The sequence below is a fragment of the Equus quagga genome, chromosome 22 (assembly GCF_021613505.1).
Source record: "Equus quagga isolate Etosha38 chromosome 22, UCLA_HA_Equagga_1.0, whole genome shotgun sequence".
Taxonomy (NCBI): Eukaryota; Metazoa; Chordata; class Mammalia; order Perissodactyla; family Equidae; genus Equus; species Equus quagga.
In genome coordinates, this window is record NC_060288.1 from 22,917,038 (window position 1) to 22,926,653 (window position 9,616).

Sequence of the window (9,616 nt, forward strand, 5' to 3'; positions counted from 1 at the left end):
AAACCTCACATGCTCTCCACTATGCAGAGTAAACCAAGAGTCAGCATCGCATATGTTTGATTTGAGAATTCAAAAAATACTTACAACTATCTATGCTAACATCATTAAGTGGGACTGGGCTCGCTGAAAAACAAGAGATACAGGCCTACACTTTCTATGCTAGAGGGATAAGATCAGAAAAATCAAGACATAGATGGCAGTGTGGTAGAGTGGGGACGTGTTGTGCATAGGGGAAACTGCACAAGAGTTAGAATTAGACACAACTGATCTTTGAGTCTGAACTTGACCAAATCTTAGCTATTTAATCATGGGCAATTTATGTATCTTGCCAAGCTTCAAGTCTCCAATCTGTAAAATGGGAAAGTTTCTATTTTCCTTTTATTCATTCTTTCAGTCTCACAACTGGTATATATTGAAAGCCCACTGTATGCCATAGTAACTCTAGACATGGGGCAAAGCAGAAATCTTAGTAACTCTAGACATGGGGTAAAGCAGGGAACAAGAAGGACACTTGAAGACCCTGTGCTCATGGTGCTGACATTCTAGTGTTCATGATGGGTATTTTACCCAAGATCAAAGAAATGAGATAATTTCAGATAGTCGCAAGTCCTCATGAAGAAAACAAAAAGTAACTAGAGAATTGGTGCTAAATTAGCTACTGCAGTTGTGGAAAGCCCTGACACAGGTATGAGCTTTAACTGGTCCAAGGACAGAGAGACAGGCCCTGCTATGGCCTATTGAATGAGGGAGAGAGTGGTAGGAGGTGATGTCAAGGAGGTAGGCAGAGGCCAGATCATGTAGGCTCAGATAAGAAGCTGGAATTTTATTCTACCCGCAGTGAGAAGCCACTGGGGTCTTCATCAAGGACTGATGGAATCAGATTTGAGCTGTAGGTTACCCTGGCTACTAGACGGAAAATGCACGGCAGAGAAGTGAGAGCATCAGCAAGGACACCTGCTAGGAAGTGGTTGCCATGATCCTGGAAAGAGACCAAAGTGGCTTGAGTTAAGGTTTTGACATTGGAAGTGATGAGAGGTGGTTATATTCAGCAAGTAGTTAGAGATAAAGTCAACAAAACCTGCTCAGGACTTAGATATGGGGATGAGAAAAAGGGAGGGTCTAGGTATGGCTCCTGGATTTTTGGTCTAAGAAACTAGATAGATAAAGGTGTCATTTCCCAAGATGGGGAAGACGTGGAAGGGACAAGGTGGAGTTGGAAAAGGGTAAGGTTGGGGTGAATATATTGCTTTTAGGGTTTTTAATAAGATGTTATAGTGATCTCCATTTACAGATTTCCTAACTATTCCAGCTTTTCAGACTATGTTAATAAATGTTTTCAAGCCTGCCCCGATAGCCTAGCAGTTAAAGTTCAGCATGCTTTGCTTCAGCAGCTTGGGTTTGGTTCCTGGGCGCAGAACCACACCACTCATCTGTCAGTAGCCGTGCTGTGGCAGCAACTCACACAGAGGAAAGCTGGCAACAGATGTTGCCTCAGAGTGAATCTTTCCCAGCAAAAAATAAATAAATAAAAATAAACGTTTTTCACATTCCCACTTCTACTTAATTACTCTAGTGAGAAAACATCTTTTGAAAAATATTTATCTGATATATGTCTAATTCTTATAGTTTCTCTTTAATGAGAATCACTTGGGTTTTTCTAGATACAGAATAGTATCACCAGCAATAAGATATAGTTTGATCTCTTTTTTTAAATGCTTATGCAATTACTTTATATCTTAATCATATATACTAAAACCTTCTAGGGTGATGGTAGCAGTAGGAAATGTTTCTGTCTAGTTCTTGATTTTGATCAAAAATATTTTAATGTCACGCTTTTTTGGGTAATGTTTATTTTTGTTTTTTGGTGAAGAGTGGCTATATTTGATTGTCTCCATTTATTTCTATTTTCAATAAGCAATGACTGATGAATTCTGCTTTTCCAGTGTATGGTTATCTAATTTTTTCTCATTTTATGATTTTAGGATAGAGAGTTGTATTTTCAAAATTATCACATCAAATACACGTGGTGGTGATTCCTGGTTTACACTGAATGGTTAGCGCTAAAGCTTGATACGGCTTGTAGATGCATTTGAATTGTTACGTAACTGCATTAGCTTCTTGAGAAAAGCAACTTATTAAACAAATTTCTTTTTTCTGCTTATCTTGGCTCTTTTAAAAGAGATAACCTTTAAAGTTTTTTTGAAAATCAGCCTTTAATTTTATAGCTAATGTGTTTAACAGATTGCAAATTGTAATAATAAGTTTAATCTTTCTGGCTCTTTTATGGATGGTTACATATATGACATTATTATGGCTGCTGTTTATTTGTGCCCCGAGGAAGCCATTTTTAAAGGAAATGTAATTATGTTTCTATCCTTCATGATCCAGAGGTTATTATAGATAATTTTATTCTTTTACTGAAGCAGATCTCTGACTTACAGCCTCATTATCCAAGAAAAATTGCATTTCAAAATTGAAAAAAGTCTTAAGCTACAACCCTGACTAAAAAGAATTAACCAATTAACAAGATATCTTGTTATTTTAACCTAATCAGCACATTTTCTGACTCTTAACGTTTGGTTTTAGAGAGATATGAATAGTTTGATAACAATCCAATTTGCTCAGTTTGTCCAGTACAAATTTACATCTATTGTTCCAGCATCCTCTCCGGTTTAGCATGTGTCCCAGAATTTTTCATTTTAACTAAATTACTATTATTGTTGTTGTTGTTGCTGTTAACATAACAATGCATTAACATTTGCATTGCAATAACATTTGTGTTTGTTATTGTAATGCAGTCACATTTGTTATTAACATTTGTATTTAAATAAGCCAATAGTACTTAGACTTTTGCTTTTCTTCTTTCAGATTCTACCATCGCCTGGTCTAATAGTGCATGAGATATGTGAGCAGAGAAAGCCCCTTTAGGATGGGGCTAAATCTGAAAACTGACCAGTGATAACGCTTCTCTGTTTGCAAGACATTTTGGGCATATTAAAGCCAAGCTTTTCCTTTCAAATATGGAATGGAGGGTACTCAGTGATAAAAAAAAAAAAAAAAAAGTGTAACAGGGACATACTCAGTTAGGGATGGCTAATTCCTTCCAGTCTTGGTGGAAGCATAAATTAGTAAATCCCCTTTTGAATGTGAGAGCATTTTACCAGTAAAGATCAAAGCTTAAAATGTATAAAATTTTTAAACTTTAAAAGTTATTGCAATTCTTTTAGAATTCTGTCATACATAAGTACTTCACCCCCAAGCCAAAAAGCCTATGGAGAGGACCACCAAATACAGAAAAACGTTTGTTTGTCATGGAGAAAAACTGAAAAGAATACAAATGACCACCAGTGTGTTGGGAAGCAGTTAATTAAAGTACAGCGATTCCATATTATGACATATTATGCAATTTTTAAAAACAACAAGATAGATTTGTGTATACTGAGGTAAAAAAAAGTCAGGCAAGTAGTGTTAGTAAAGGGAAAAAAGCAGTAAAAGACAATACAGACGGTACGATGCCATTGATGATGAACAAAGCAACAATTGTGTATGTGTGCCAATGTGAGTTATATGCGTATGTAAGCATGAACCTGATAAACATCTGGAAGGTTCCAAGCACAGCTGTTCATAGCATTTGCCTCTGGAGAGAGAGATGGGGTTGAAGGCAGAGGCCCAGAGGACGACTTTCATATTTATTCTTTCTGTTTATCTGTATTGTTTGAAACATTAACAAAGAAAACAGAATCATGTATCATGTGTATAATTTTTAAAAACTAAACACAGAAAAAAGAAATTCACTCTTTATTAATTGTGTGCATCAACTAATGTCTTTAACGTGAAGATTCAGTTACTGAGTGACAGGGATTGACCACAAGAGGAATTAAGTGCCTCTAAAGCCTCCAAGAGAAGTTTGGTGGTGGTGTTTTTATTCATTTGTTTTTGTTTTGTTTTTGACGGGGAGAGTTTTAACTTCAGAATTGGGTGGATTATGAAACAGGCAGTTCAGCACATACTTTGTGGTATGAGAACTTTTAGGGGATCTCAAAGTGACTGCCTCCCTCGCTTTCTCTGACTCACCCCTACACTTTCATGGCAAAATCTGATTCCATTCAATCAGGTATTCAGTAATAAAAATTTAAAAATCCAGAATTTTAAAAAAATATGAATGTTTGCTTGTGTGAAGCCCTATGCGAAACACAGTATTCTGTAACATGCAAAAAAACCAAGGTCGGATAAAATGTGATAAGAGCTATTTCACTTTGAAATCAAATAAATGGCCTTGTCCCTATATTAGCAGCGAGGTCATTCACACAATTATAGCCAAGGGCAACTAATGGAAGTTACATCAGCAAGTAACTGAAAACAATTGTTGAAATGCTTAAAGACATAGCAGAATTTATTTATAATTAGCTCTTTTGTGAAAACTATCTAAAAATAGCGGTAGTCGAATGTGTGTGAAGAGATGGTGTTAGAGAATGCCTTGGCCCTAAAGCTGCTGCTCAACTTAAGCAGGCCCTTAAAAATGCATTTTTTAAGTATAAAGAGCAATCAAAATTTAAAAATCATGAATATGTAAAAATAAGAAAATAAAGTCATTCAACACACATTTATTGGCCCCTTTCTCTATACCAGGTCTTGTTCCAGGTGCAAAACAAAATAATGGACAAAACTGACCCAAATTCCTGCCCTTGGGAAGCTTACATTCTAAAGAACAGACGCTCCATAATTCCACTACTTACACAGAACTGAAGTTTATAGTTTGGGGTATATCTTTTTTCTTTGCATTTATAAAAGCATGTTTCCACAAAATTGGAATTGTGATATGAGTGTTTTATACTTAAAATAATGTAGCCAAAAAAAAGAAACATGAATGCAATATAAATTTAAAAAAATGTAGCCACATTTTTGATGTTATTAAATCTTTCTCAATGACATTATTTTCATGGCATCATTGTGTTCCAATGTCTAAGTGAATTGTAATTTATTCAATCAGTCCCTTATTGCCTCAGATCATTTCATTTTTTCTTTCCTCATTATAAACAACATAATGGACATCCTTATACATAAATCTCTGCATAACTAAGACTACTTCTTTAGGATAAAATATAAGAAGTGAAATTTGAGGATAAAAAGTTACAGGATGCTCTTCCATTACTGATGAAGTTACTATTTTATTATGCTTTTTTATGGAGATTTCTCAAAAAATTAAAAATAGAAATGCCATGTGATTCAACTATTCCACTTCTGGGTATTTGTCCAAAGAACATGAGAACACTTGTTTAAAAAGATATATTCACCCTTATGCTCATTGTAGCATTGTTTACAATCACCAAGACTTGGACGCAACCTAAGTGCCTGTAAACGATGAATGGATAAAGAAGATATACACACACAATAGAATTCTACTCAGCCATAAAGGATGAAATCTTGCCATTTGTGACAACATGGATGAAGCTTGAGGGTATTATGCTAAGTGAAATAAGTCAGAGAAAGACAAATACCACATGACTTCATTCATATGTAGAAGAAGTTACTATTCTAATATTAAAATTAATGTTTGATAGAAACTAGCAGAACTTTATGGAAAAGGTAGAAATTTCTATGTATTTTATTTAATTAAAAAAAGAAAAAACTATACTACTTAATTTATATTAGTTTAATTATTTAGAATAATATAAATATGCAGGTTATATTTTTATGTCTGCTTATTAGTAATTCTCCTTAAGAGAATAGCTAATATAATTTGCTTTAAAAAGTATTTCTTTTTTCTAGGGAGGAAGATTGGCCCTGAGCTAACATCTGCTGCCAATCTTTCTCTTTCCTTGAGTTAGCATCTGCGCCAATCTTCCTATATTTCATATATGGGACACTGCCACCGCATGACTTGAGGAGCAGTGTGTAGGTCCGTGCCTGGGATCCAAACCCAAGAACTCTGGGCCACCAAAGCAGAGCACCTGAACTTAACCACTACACCACCGGGTTGGCCCCTAGGAAGTATTTCTTATACTTTATTTTAGGGAACAAAGCATTTTAAAATCATAGTTTTGAATAACATGCAGGATAAATTATGAGGATAGAAGTGCATCAAACCCCATTCTTTCTCTAAAATATTCATTTTGTATAAAAAGCAGAGATTATAATAATTGTTATATGATTGATCCGTTGTTGTGATCAGTGCTTGGCAGCAAAGAAAAACAGATATTCATTTCTCTATATTTCTGAATTATGACCTTAAACTCCCTTTCCCGGAAGTTCATACATATAAATATATGTGTGTGTATATATAAATATATATATATATGCGCAACATCTTCTTTGTCCATTCATCCATTGATGGATGCTTAGTTCATTTCCATGTCCTGGCTATTGTGAATAATGCTGCAATGGATGTGGAATTCAGATATCTCTTTGTTTTCATTTCCTTTGGATATTTACCCAGAAGTAAGATTGCTGGATCATATGATAGTTCTATTTTTAATTTTTTGAGGAAGCCTCCATACTGTTTTCCATAGCAACTGCACCAGTTTGCATTCCCACCAACAGTACGCAAGGGTTCCTTTTTCTCCACACCCTAGCCAACACTTGTTATCTCTTGTCTTTTTGGTGATAGCCATTCTAACAGGTCTGAGGTGATATTTCATGGTTTTGATTTGCTGCATCAACTTTCTGTTTGGGAAGTTATTTCCTTTGAGTCCCTAAAATGTACTCGATTGTTTAGTAATCACCATTGTGCATATGGAAAGAAGCTAAGGAAAGAGAAGGATCAATGTCACTTATCCACGTTTCCTCAAACTCTGACACAGCCATGGGGTCTTAACAGGTGCTCGGAAAGTTTAAATGAATGAATGAGGCTTCTTTCCTTAATGTTCATAGAAATATTTAGGAAAACAAATCCTTGATTAACACTGGTTCTATAAAATGACAACAGTGTGCTCCCTCCAACCAGTAGTGGATTGTTAAAACCTTCCAAAAGGCCTGGCCCCAGGATTCACCTAGCTTTAATCGTAATCCAAAAACCTTTGGAAAGGTGGTGATAATTCACTGCAAAAGGCACCTGAGAAAGCAAAGCAGGGGACCCATATGGCTGTCCCTGAGTTATCAGTGCAGCATCTGTCTAACTATGCTGACCTCAGAAACTTGCTAGGCAGGATTTTCTGATGCTGCCAACAGTTCGGTCTTATTAGAGACACGGTTATTGTGATCAAAGTTCAAATGGGATCAGAGACAAACAGTTCGAAACATAACACTAGAAAAGGGGCTGTGGCTTCCAATTATTTTGAATGAGTCTCCTTTGTTGGAATAAGAAATTGGGAAGGCCATAACGGGTCATGACAAGAGGAGAGGCAGGATCCAGAGAGTAGGGTTTTCTGGGAAAGGCCTGGGGCAGGCAGTGTTATGTTACACTGTTGCTATCTTTCCTCTCCTCAAGATTGCACATATCTTGCAATTCCCCTAAACAGGGAATCCAAATTTTCATTGATGTCCATTTGCCTTAGATCTCAAACGATGTGCAGTGTATATGACAACTATATTTTCCTCACTTAAAAGGCAGAAGTTTAGAGAATACAATGGCCTAACAAGCTTGAAAATGTACTATTTTGTTAACTGTGTAAATTATTGTAGTGTAAATTATTATAAATTATAAAATTGTTTATAATTATTTCATATCTAATGTACAACAATTGATTGAAAGTCTTACTCTGTCAGTAAATGATTAAGGAAGATTTTTTAACTTTTTATTCCCAAGAGACTTACAAACATTACGGTTATCTTTTATTTGAAGAAAACGTTAATAAAATAACTGATACATTTAAATGATTCCTCAAAGAAACCCATTCTTCCAGAGTTAGAAAAAGAATCTGCTTCATTTTTCAGCTGGGAAATTTACATTAAATGTGCAGAGTCAAAAGGAGAAATGAGGCTCAGTTTCCAAGCATGTGGATCTATCCATGAGACTTTATCTCCTGCCTGGTTACAATGGCAAGCACCCCGAATTATCTGCCCAGTATCCAATCTCCTCTCTTACTAAGAAAACCCCAGTTGCATTTGAAGGCACAACACGCCCAAGTAAAAACTACATTTCCCATTATCTGCTGCTGCCAGTTAGGGTCAATGAAATGCAAGCGGCAGTCACTGGATGGGGCCTCAAGGAATGTTGGGCATGCGCTTTATTTTTCTTCCTGCTTTCTCCCTCTTCTTGCTTGGAATGCTACTATGATAAGTGAGGCTACCGCAGCCATTCAGTGTGAGCCAGGTATGAGGCCATCTACTGAAGATGGCAAAGCACAAAGACAGAGGGAGCCTGGAACTATGATATTGTAGTGGATTCTTCATATAAGTCTTCATTTGCCTACCTACTATTTTTGATAGAACAAAAAAACCGCTTAATTGGTTTAAGCTTACAGTTATGTAAGTTTCTCCTATCAATGGAATGAACATCCTAACTGAAAGAGAGTTCCAATGCGGTTCTGTAGTAAATCAGAAACATTAAACAAACAACATTTTCTATCAATTATTTATGTCATCTCTGTTCTTAGAGTTTGCTGTTTGGAAGAGAAAACTGTCTGCCTTTCAGAGTCCCTGGCTCTTTGATGTGGTCCTCATCCTTTCCCAGCATGCTGGTCCATACTGGGCAGAGTTCTATTTTGTTTTTGCTCCTTCACCACTAAAGGCAAATTCTTTCCCAACAGTCTGAGCATTCAGAACTTTGCTGGGATTGTGTATTTATCTTATGCTCCATGAAATCAGCATTGTTTCTCGTTTAGATGCAACCCCAGAGGATTTTGTATGTCTTTATCACTTTATACTTAAAGCAGAACGTTCTAGGCTATCTTAAATGAACATCAGATTTATATCTGACAAATCGTCCAACCACGGCCGAAAACAAGGGCTTTTTCTGTACTAGTTCAGAGGCAATTTTCTTTGGTAGTTATCTGACACAGTGTGACATCCTCCTGGTTATGGAGATAATTTCCCTGCCACTGGATTTTGCCATATACCTTTGGCTTTTCTCTATTCCGCTACACAGTCTTTATAGAAAAGGGGTCAATGTAAAAAAATTACAGTAGGTGACACTACAAGAAAGATGGCACTTAACTAAGATCTTAAAGGCTGGTGAGGTAATTTATTGGTATATCAATGTGTTTGTGTTCTGTCTGTTTTCTCCCTTCGTGTTCCCAACCTCAACATGAACCCCTTTTTCCTGAGATTTTAAGATTTTGCTCTATAGAAAGTAGAAGCTTTCTATTTCTGCTCTATGCTACTCGACTCTACCTCACTCCTCTGACTTCCTGTTAAATTTTGGAGGCATTTCCTGTTTCTTATAGGGGTTTAAATAAATTGAGAGTAGGCAAGCATCCTGAAGGGGGAGGAGAAAGGACTTGCCTTTGAAGGCCTCCAGAGGGAGAAATTTCCTAACAGATGAGCTAGAGGTGGGAGGTGTTTGTCCTGTGAGCAACCTGTGGAGTTGGTGATACCTCAGAGAGTTGGCTGTGTGGTGTCCCTAGAGAGGGTGCCCCTCAAGGCTTAGAAACCCCAGCTTTACTAGAGATTTCCAGGACCAAGTGCAATAACTAGAGATTTCCAGAACCAAGGGCAATAACTAGAGATTTCCAGAACC